The following is a 10143-nucleotide window of genomic DNA, read 5'->3' as shown; positions in this document are numbered from 1 at the left end:
GCTTCTGTGAGGTTTGACCCTGTGATCCGCCCTCTCCCCCCACAGCCCCACTCCTGCCCAGTGCTGGGCAAGGGGCAGCCCCATCCCCAGTGAGACAAGGGTGAGGGGCAGCAGGCTGCAGCAGGGGAGGAAGGAAGCCACATGTGCTGGCAGTTCCTCCTGCCCCCCAGCACCCACCCACCCACCCACCACAGGGGAGATGTGGGAGGGGGGCTCCCTAGACTTGAGCAGCTGGGGCTTGGGTGAATTTTGTGACACCCTGTTTCCCCCCACCCCCCCAGCCACCACCCTGCAGTCCCCACTCCTGCCCCACGCTGGGCAAGGGGCAGCCCCATCCCCCATCCCCAGTGAGGCTATGGTGAGGGTCAGCAACAGGGGAGGCCACACTTGATGGCAACCCCCCGCCCAGTACCCACCACAGGGGAGGCGAGTGGGCTTTCTGGAGCTGAGAGAGGCCCTAGGAGCATGTGCAGTGACCATGGTGCAGAGTGAGTGTGCTGCCCGGGGGGGGGGAGGTCCTCTCTGGCCCTAGCCCTGGGGTAGCCTGTCTGCACCCCAAGTTCCTTATCTCCAGCCCTGCCCCACCCCAGAGCCTGCACCTCCAGCACCCCAACCCTGAGCACCCTCCTGCACTGTCAACCGCTCATCCCCAGCCCCACCCCAGAGTCCTCACTTGAGGGGAAAAACACTCAATTTAAATTTGGTGGTCAGTTTGGAGTATCATTGTGTTTAGCACAATACTTGATTATTTTACACCCTTTAAAGTGTATAACTAGTCGTATACAGGTGTTACGAAGTGAGAATGTTCTTAATGTTTTCTCTGAATACTGCGTGGGTGCCTCAGTTTCCCCTATGCATTTCTCAAGGATCTAGTTGGTGGGATAAGGGGGTGTGATTGTTGTAGAGCCCTAGAGGGCCAGTGTGATGCCGTCTGCACAGAGAATGGCCGCAACCCTGTCTCCGGGCAACTGATGGCCTGGGCCACGCTCCTGCAAGGTGCCAACTGAAGGTGTTGGAGAACAAAGAGATCAGGTGGCCTCCTAATGCCTGGAAAAGAGACAAAGGCCAGAGGAGGGAGTGTCAGTGCCTGTGCGGACTTCTGGGAAGCGCATGGTCTGGAAGGGGATGCTGGGATGCTTTGGAACAACTCCATACAAAGCCAGTCAGGACTCTGGGGGAGCCTCCTCTCTCGGAGCAGACTGTCTCCAGGGCAAGAAGCTTACACCTTCCTGGGCCGGACATCGGAGCATTCAGCCCTTCCACACCCTGCGCTTTCCGCAGCGAGTCTGCCCAGGTGGGTCCTGGGCAACCAGAGGTCCCTGCACCCCAACTCCGCAGTCAGATGTGACTCTCAGCCAGACAGTAAAACAGAAGGTTTATTAGATGACGGGAACACAGTTTAAACAGAGCTTGTTGGTACAGAAAACAGAACCCCTCTGTCAGGTCCATCTTGGGGGATGGGGAGCCCAGACCCAAGTTCTGGGTCTCTCCCCATTTCCCCAGCCAGCTCCAAACTGACACTCCCTCCTCTGGCCTCTGTGTCTCTTCCGGACAGGGAGGCCACCTGATCTCTTTGTCCCCAACACCTTCAGTTGGCATCTTGCAGGGGAAACTGAGGCACCCACACAGTATTCAGAGAAAATATTAAGAATATTCCCACTTCATCACAACAGGTGCAACAAAATATAATACTGTATATTGAAGTAGGCAAGTGCTGCTTCTGACTTTCCACTTTTAATTGACCCTTGTAATCTTGTGGCATTGACGCTTTGTAGCTTCATTTTATATCAGCTTACAGGGCGGGAGCAGGAGGGCACCACCATTTTGGGCCCCACCAAAAATTATACAAACCTGCCGCCTATGCTTCGAGTTACCTAGTTATCAAGTGTCGTGAATGGTGTTTGGTGCGTGTCTGGGAGCTCCTCGTGCTGAAGTAGAAAGCAGTGGGGGAAGAGCGGCTGCCTAGCATCCGAGACTCTCAGCATCGCTTCTCGGCTCCTTGGAGTTAAGATCAAGCGTAGTGTCTGTTCTTATCAGTTTAATATCTGATAGGTCCTTTATTTGAGGACTGTATATTAAATTGATTTTTGGAACAAGGGGCTGGAATAGGAGCTTGCTCTGTCCACCCCATGCATTGACCTGGTATTGCAGTGTCTCCAGGACCAGTGCCTCTTCCTCTGGGGAGAATCGTCTGGTTAGAAAGGCAAACAGTGTTTCCCTCCAAAGATGCTGATTTGATAAGATATTTTTAAAGTAGTGGAAAAATCAGGTCTCTTTAGCACTTTAGTTTTTTCATGGCAACATATTGTAAAAAAATTTTGGGTGTGTTTTCTGAGTCTATAGATGTGAGATGGGGCACCACCCCTGCCAGCCGGGAGCAGTTTCTGACTTTACATCAGCAGCGCACACCTCCCTGTCCCCCACCCTGGGGATTTCCTGCCCTCTCCCAACAGACCAACCTTCCCATAGCGGTCTCGTGTGTGTGAAGAACTACGCTTCCCAGTGTGCACAGGGAGGGGTGCGTTGTCTGAGCAACCTTCTCGTCACTTCCGCTCTGGGACGAGTCAGGAACTACAACTCCCAGCCTGCCCCGGGGCGCCTCCGTCCTCTCCAGCCCAGGTGAGGGCGGGTCCCTGGGTCACCTGACACCTCCCCCCCCACCCCCCAGAGAGCCCCGGCCCTGCCCCCCGGTGCAGGGTGTGACGCTGCCCCGCGCAGGAACGTGCTGCGCCGCTTCGCTCCTTTCACCCCCCGGCACAAAGCAGCGGGGGCGGGGCCGGGTCTGGCTCTGCCCGGGGGCTGGATCCACGTGTCCGCCCCGCGGGGATGTTCCCGGCGCCCCTTGTAACCCCCCCCCCCCCGGCTGGGTGTGAGCGGGTCTGGGTGTCACCCCCCGACTCCCGCTGCCCCCGGCCCCGCCCCCTCCCCGGGGGAGCCCGGCTCTAAACACCCGCTGCAGGGACAGTGACACCCCCAGACAGACCCACCCCCGGCCTGAACGAGTCCTTCCCGCAGCCCCCCCTGCCCCCGCTGCCCCGCTGTGCCCTCCCCCAAAGCCCTGCCCCGCCCCTTCCCCCAAAGCTCTGCCCCCTCGCTCCGCCCTTCCCCCAAAGCCCCGCCCCCCACTGTGCCCTCCCCCAAATCCCTGCCCCGCACCTTCCCCCAAAGCCCTGTCCCCTTTCCCCAGGTCCTGCCCTCACTATAACCCCTAACCCCGAGGTCCCCCCTCACATCGCCTGTTCCCCCTAATCCCCGCCCCTTTCCCTGAAGTCCTGCCCCGCCCCTTCCTCCAAGGCACCACCCTCCCATTGCCCCTTTTCCCCAGCACCCCAACCTCACTCTGCCCCTTCCCCCGACTCCACACTCCCACATTGCCCCCCCAATACACCCCTCCCCTGCACCCTTTCCCCAAGGACCCACCCCCACATGGCCCCTTCCCCCGAGTTCCCGCCCTTGAGCTTGTCACCCCGCGACTCCCCCAGCCTGCCCCTGGCCTGAATGAGCCCTGCTCCTTCCCCGAGCCCCCCCCCGCCCCCCCCGCTGTGCCCGCCCCCAAAGCCCGCCCCCCTTCCCCCAAAGCCCTGCCCCCTGCCCCCCCGCTGTCCCTGCCCCCAAAGCCCTGCCTCCGCCCCCCATACCCCTAAAGCCCTGCTCCGCCCCTTCCCCCAAAGCCTTACCCCCACCCCCCCATACACCCAAAGCCCTGCCCCTGCCCCCCCCCCGCCCAGTCACTGCCCACCCCCGTGTGGGGGCACCAGCGCTGTGCCAGGTCTTGATGCGAAATTGTCCCTGCTGGCCCAGGGGAGACGTGTGTGTCCCTGCTGGCCCCTGCTGGTGGGGCTGAGCCCTACTCTGTGTGTGTGTGCATCTGTGACACTGTTTGTGTCAGTGTGTTGCTGGGATAACCAGTAGGAAATGGCTTTGCAGGATTTTGTATCCTGCAGCAAGTCTCAGTCTCAGTCTCAGTCTCTCTCTCTCTCTCTCTCTCACACACACACACACACACACACACACACACACACACACACACACACAGACTCACAAAGGGACTCACACAATCCCAAGAACACTCACACACAACACACCCAGAGGGACATGCTAGCCCAACCCCAAAGAGAGAAACAATCACACCCCCAGCCACACTCACAATCACTCCCCCCCACACCACAATATTCACAATCATGCTCAGAGACACAACCACACACAGTTCACTCCCACTGCTCCAAATACAAGGACCTCCTGCCCCACACAGCATGTGCCAAGGCCTGTGGAACTCACTGCCACTGGACAGCTACCAATGAGAAAGATCCCCTCGTGCTGGATCGTCTGCTTGGCCCCCTGCCCCCTCTTGGGGTGCGCTGTGCGGCGTGGCTGGGGATTGTGCAATGGCCCAGCACCAGGCAATGCAGAACGGACACCACACGCCCTGCCCTGCCTCACCTGAGCTGCTCTCCAGGTGCATTGGAGCCCAGCACCCCACACCTTGGCACTCCTGCTCCACAGGGGGTGAGCTTCAGCCCCTGCCACACTGCGCAGAGGGGAGAAAGGTCAGGCCAGCCAGCCGTTGTAAGATGGGGAAATCACCATCGGGGTCGACGGTATGGGGGCTGTGACAAACGGAGAAACGGTTGTCGTGCCGGCAGAAGGCAGCAGAGCATGCACACACACACAATTGCAAACATACATGAACACATGCATGAATCCAGCCACACACACACAAACACCCGCACAAATCCAGCCAACACCAACACAAGCCTGGGAGCCAGGGGAGCAGAGCAGGCTGGGGCCGGGTCACTCCACTTCCCGCAGGAATTAGCCAGCCCCCCATGTCCCACGATGGCCTGGGGCCAGCCCCCTTCTGCTTCCCCCCATGGAGGCCTGGGGCCCCAGCCTGCTCTGCTCCCTGGCTCCCAAACTTGGGGGGGGAACCGCCCCACAGCACTCGCCGGTGGCGTGGCTGGGAGCCAGGGGAGTGGACCAGGCTGGGGCTGGGTCACTCCACTTACCAGGCAGTGAGTGCAGGGGCGGGGGCCATGAGGAAGAGCCGGGCAGCCCCCCTGCAGCAGCTCCCCACCCCAGCTCACCTCCGCTCCGCCTTCTCCCCTGAGCACGCCGGCGCCGCTCCACTTCTCCTGCCTCCCAGGCTTGTGGTGCCAATCAGCTGTTTAGTGCGGCAAGCCTGGGAGGGGAGGAGAATTAGAGCGGGGGCGGCGTGCTCAGGGGAGAAGACGGAGCAGAGGTGAGCTGGGACAGGGAGCGGTTCCCCTGCACGCCCCCTCCCCCCCGTTACTTGCTGCGGGCAGCCCTCCCCCAGCCCCCTGCCCCAGCTCACCTCCACTCCCCGGCCTCCCCTGAGTGTGCTTTTTGGTGCCCCCAACCACTTGGCACCCTGGGCGGCCGACTAGTCCACCTAGTGGTTGCAGCGGCCCTGGCCACTGCCTGTCAGCAGGATTCCTCCTCCTCCTCAGTGAGAATAAATCTCCGCACCTAGACAGCCGGTCCGTCCGCTGCACCACAATCCCCCATGCCTGAGCCTCCCTGCCAAAGCCCTGCACCCGGCTCCAGAGAATTAAGTCTCACATCTCACTGGGAACTTGACTTTTTGTGCCCACAGAGTCTTGGCCCCCCTCAGTAGCTGACCCGAGAAACACAGTGTCTGCAAAAGCAGCAAAGAGTCGTGTGGCACCTCACAGACTAACAGACGTATTGGAGCATGAGCTTTCGTGGGTGAATCTCCACTTTGTTGGATGCGTCAGTGTCGGCCTTTTCCAAAGAAGTGCCTGGAGGGCCTTTTCCTATGTGACCACATGGCCTAATGGATAAGGTATCTGACTTTGGATCAGGCGATTGATGGTTCAAGTCCCTTTGTGGTTGTGTTTGTGCAGTTTTACCTTTGGGCTGAAAGTCCTGCTCCCTTCAGGGCTGGAACCTCTTCTTGGCGGCTCAGGCCAATGCTCTGGCTTCAGCTAGAGCCCCAGGAAGGAGTTGGGGGTGGGCGTCACAAAGGCTGGGGCATGAGCCCCAGGTGCTTCCAGTCTTGCCTTTGCCCTTCCTGACTTGCCAAAGAAAATGGGTGGCTGCCCGGGCTAGAGTGTGGAGCAGTTTCCCTCTTCCAAATGTGCGCCTGTCCCTGTGCTGGAGCGGGGTTGCTACATAGCGCCTTGGGAGCCTGGGTGTTTCTCTGCTTCTCGCCAGCTGGGGAACAGCCTCTTGGGGTAAAATCTCCTGCCCCACTGCCAAAGTGAGCATCTTGAGTGGGAACGGTAAGAGGCGCCACCAAGGGGGCTGGCCCTGCTTTCCTACCGCCTTCGATAATGGCTACAGAGCATCAGCAGCCGCCCTGCATGCTGGTCTGTGGGTGGCCTTCAGTGGGGGTTTGGCAGGGCCGGCTCCAGACCCCAGCACGCCAAGCACGTGCTTGGGGCGGCATGCCGCGGGGGGCACTCTGCCTGTCGCTGGGAGGGTGGCAGGTGGCACCGGTGGACCTCCCACAGGCGTCCCTGCGGAGGGTCCGCTTGTCCCGCGGCTCCAGTGGACCTCCTGCAGACGTGCCTGCGGATGCTCCTCCGGAGGCATGGGACCAACGGAACCTCCGCAGGCACGTCGGCAGGAGGTCCACCAGAGCCGCGGGACCGGCGAACACCAGAGCGCACCCCGCGGCGTGCTGCCGTGCTTGGGGCGGCGAAATTGCTAGAGCCGCCCCTGGTATTTGGCACGGCAGGGAGCAGCCTGGCTGGGTGTTTTTGTGCCTGTCTGAAGGCCACACATAGGCATGGTTCTCCCCTCCTCTTGCCCTGCCCTCAGTTGCTCTGTGGCTTTTAAGCCTTCCCTTGGAGCCATCAGCACCAGCCGCCTCTGCTCTAGGTGCCCAGAGGAGGAGAGGTGCTGGGCTCTGTGACGAAGTGGAGGATTTTCTTGGGGTTTTCTGTGTTTTCCAGTGGTTCGCATGCACAGGGAGTGGGACTCAGTGTCCCCGGGTGTTACTGGTTTAACGAGGGGAGGGGAGAGGGAGAGGGAGTTTGTTGTTACAGAGGACCGGAGAGGGACTTGGGACCCCGGCTGATGGCCTGGAGGATGGAGACCCCAGCGACTGGTGACCTGGTGATCCGGAGACCCAGCTCAGGAGTCACAGCCGGTTCTGGCCAGTGGGAATAAAATGGGCTGCAGAGAGAGGACCCCGGAGAGGAGAGGAGGCCCAGGCAACCCTGTTTACCTGGAGAAAAGACAATGCACATAGGTGGAGCTTGGGGCCGGGCAGGGGCGGCTCTACCTATTTGGCCACCCCAAGCAGTCATGCGCGGGAGGTGCCCCGGAGACCCAGGAGCAGCGGACCTCCCGCAGGCATGACTGCGGAGGGTCCGCTGGTCGTGCGGCTCGGCTGGACCTCCTGCAGCTGCGGACGGTTCGCAGGTCCGGCGGCTCCGCTTGAGTTTCCGCAGGCATGCCTGCGGGAGGTCCAGCCAAGCCGCGGGACCAGCGAACCGTCCGCAGTCATGCCAGCGGGAGGTCCACAGGCGCCGCGGGACGAGCGCCCCCTCCGCAGTCATGCCTGCGGGAGGTCCGGTCGTCCCGGGGCTCCGGTGGACCTCCCGCAGGCATGACTGCGGCAGATCCGCCGGCCCAGTCTGCCGCCCCCCCGGGATAGGGCCGCCCCACGCGCGTGCTTGCCGTTCTGGGGTCTGGAGCCAGCCCTGGGGCCGGGGATATCAGAGGCCCAGCTGGGAAGCAGGGGGGCTCAGGGCTGGCGAGGGGAAGCCGGCAGAGCCCATCTGGCTTCAAGGGGACTGGGATGTGCTGTTATTGTGAGAGGCCAGGCCTGAGGCCCTGAGAGTTTCCTGTGCTGTGTTCAACTCTCAATAAACCCTCCTGTTTTATGCTGGCTGAGAGTCACTCCGGTTTAGCGAACAGGGGGCATCAACCCCTTCGGGGGTGAGGGGGCCCATGGCGAGAGACAGACGTGCTAAGGCTCAGAGAGGTGCGGCTCCAGGAGGTGGAGGGGCCTAACCCCGAGAGAGAGTGGACCCCCGAGAAGGGCTGTCGCACTGAAAGGGGCACCCCCCACGGACCGCATGGGGCCAAGAGTGGGCACAATCTGTGAGTCCGTGACAGGCAGTGACATCACAAAGGCCTTTTGCAGGACTTCAGACTATTGGTCAAAGGTGGTGGGGAGGTGGTGACCTCACAGAGAGATGCTGACATCAGGCAGGCAGGACAGGGGCGAGGGGCCAGGGAAACCTCAGAGACCCCTGTGGCTTTGCTTCAGCAAGTCTCCTTCTCCAGATCTCTCTTTGAGGACTGAGAGAGTATTCGGGTTCAGGTACGTGAGCACCAGGAGGAACCTCTTTCGAGTTTTCTCCTTCCCTTTTAGTGATTTTACTAGAAAACAGCCGTCCCTGTTTAGAAGGTAAGAGCCTCCTCCAGGGAAGGGGTGTCATGGGAGTGTCACATTCAGATGCCGGTGCCCCCCCAATGTAAGGAAGTTCCCACCACCCTGCTCTGTGTTCGCAGAGTGGGAGAGAGCAGCATCCACGGCAGTGATTTGCTCCTGGCTGCGGGAGCAGAGCAGCAGGCTCAGCTGTCAGAACTTCCCAGAGCGATGAAAAGGGAGGGGCTCATGGCTCTGTAGCAGGAATGCAGGGCAAGCGAGTTCACAGCGGGCATTGTGGGATACTGGAGGAGGCCAGTTATGGTGATATAATGAACAGCAGCATCTACACTGACACTCTGTCACTTTAAGTTTGCTGCAAAAAGCTCATCGAAGTGGTTTTATTTTGTCACCAAAACAGGGCAGTTTTGTCGCCAGATGTGGCATTGCAGAGTGTGCACCAGCCACGAGTTGCCAACCGAGGGAGCATAGTGTGTTTTTCACAGACCTGAGCAATATAATTCTGCTCAAATAACTTTGTAGTGCAGACCTGGCCAAAGATTCTCATTCTCTCTCTCTCTCTCTCTCACACCCCCACCCACACCCCCACCCACCACTCCCCCCCCTTACAAGGAAAACCTCACCTGCTCCTCTGCTTTGTGGGGCCCAGGTGGGGATGCAGGGAGTCAGGTGTGAGCAGACACTGTTGTTTGGTCACAGGCAGGCACCATGGCTTAGTTGGCTAAAGCACCTGTCTTGTAAACAGGAGATCCTGGGTTCAACTCCCAGTGGTGCCTTGTTGCGATCCTTTTAGAGCACCTGGTATTCGCTACTGTCAGAAGACAAGATTCAGAGCTAGATGGACCTTTGGTCTGGCCCAGTGTGGTTTTTCTTATGGTTTAAATTACACTCACTGGCACTGATAATAGAGTAACTGAAAGTTTGGGAGTTAAGAGCTGATAGGTCAGTGGTCCAAGCCCCTTGCGGATGACCCCCACCCTCTGGGACAGGGACAGGTCTGGGCTCTCACACCAAATGCTCATTGTGGCTGCCAGAATCTGTGGGCAGCTCATTTAGTTTACACCCAGAGTTGAGTCCTTGATTCACACAGCAAGGATAACAACCCTTTGTTTCTTCTGCCCCAATAACAAGGAGACTGGGAATCTAACACCAGCCACAAGTGATCATTTCAGCAAGCAACCCAACCTATTTCTAACATACTGTAAAATCCACATGCATACTCAGATGAAACCTTGCAAGAAAATCTTCCTGAGGGGGTCTGAAGCACCTGCTGCTGAAGGGAAGGAGGGAGCTGTGGGTTGGGATTGAGGAGCAGCGTGAGGAGAAGGGGCCTGTGGGTTGGGATTGAGGGGCACTGGGAATAGAGGGGACATGGGTTCGGGCTGAAGAGCATCCTCATTTGACGATCCAGCAGGACAGGGGAAGGCAATAGGTGATTCTAATTCCTTAGGGATATTCTGTGTGTTTGCGTGTGCAGGGAAGGAACATGCTATATGCCCAGAGGCCTTTATTCCTCCAGGCTGCAAGGTCAGAGGGGCTGTCAGGAAGTTGCCCCTTCAAACCCCCACACAAAGGCCCTTTTTAGGATTTGCAAAATCCTGAAGAGAAAGAGTAACACCCAAAGAAGATTCCAGAAAATCAGATTTTTACAAAAGTAATGAGAAGTTTATTACCTGATGAGGGACTTGAACCCTGGACCCTCAGATTAAAAGTCTGATGCTCTGCCAACTGAGCTAGCCAGGCTCACGTAGAAAAAA

At 59.1% G+C, this 10143-nt stretch overlaps 2 non-coding genes across 2 annotated transcripts; both read left to right on the top strand.

Annotated features, from left to right (window-relative positions):
* The first annotated feature begins 1983 nt into the window (after nucleotides 1-1983).
* LOC123357455 lies at nucleotides 1984-2176 on the top strand. The gene has a single exon (XR_006575556.1). It is a non-coding gene; the product is annotated as a U2 spliceosomal RNA (small nuclear RNA).
* A 6912-nt stretch (nucleotides 2177-9088) lies between these two features.
* On the top strand, nucleotides 9089-9162 carry TRNAT-UGU. The gene has a single exon. It is a non-coding gene; the product is annotated as a tRNA-Thr (tRNA).
* Nucleotides 9163-10143: the final 981 nt, after the last annotated feature.

The sequence above is a fragment of the Mauremys mutica genome, unplaced genomic scaffold (assembly GCF_020497125.1).
Source record: "Mauremys mutica isolate MM-2020 ecotype Southern unplaced genomic scaffold, ASM2049712v1 000658F_np12_obj, whole genome shotgun sequence".
Taxonomy (NCBI): domain Eukaryota; kingdom Metazoa; phylum Chordata; order Testudines; family Geoemydidae; genus Mauremys; species Mauremys mutica.
This window is presented reverse-complemented; position numbering and strand designations above follow the sequence as displayed.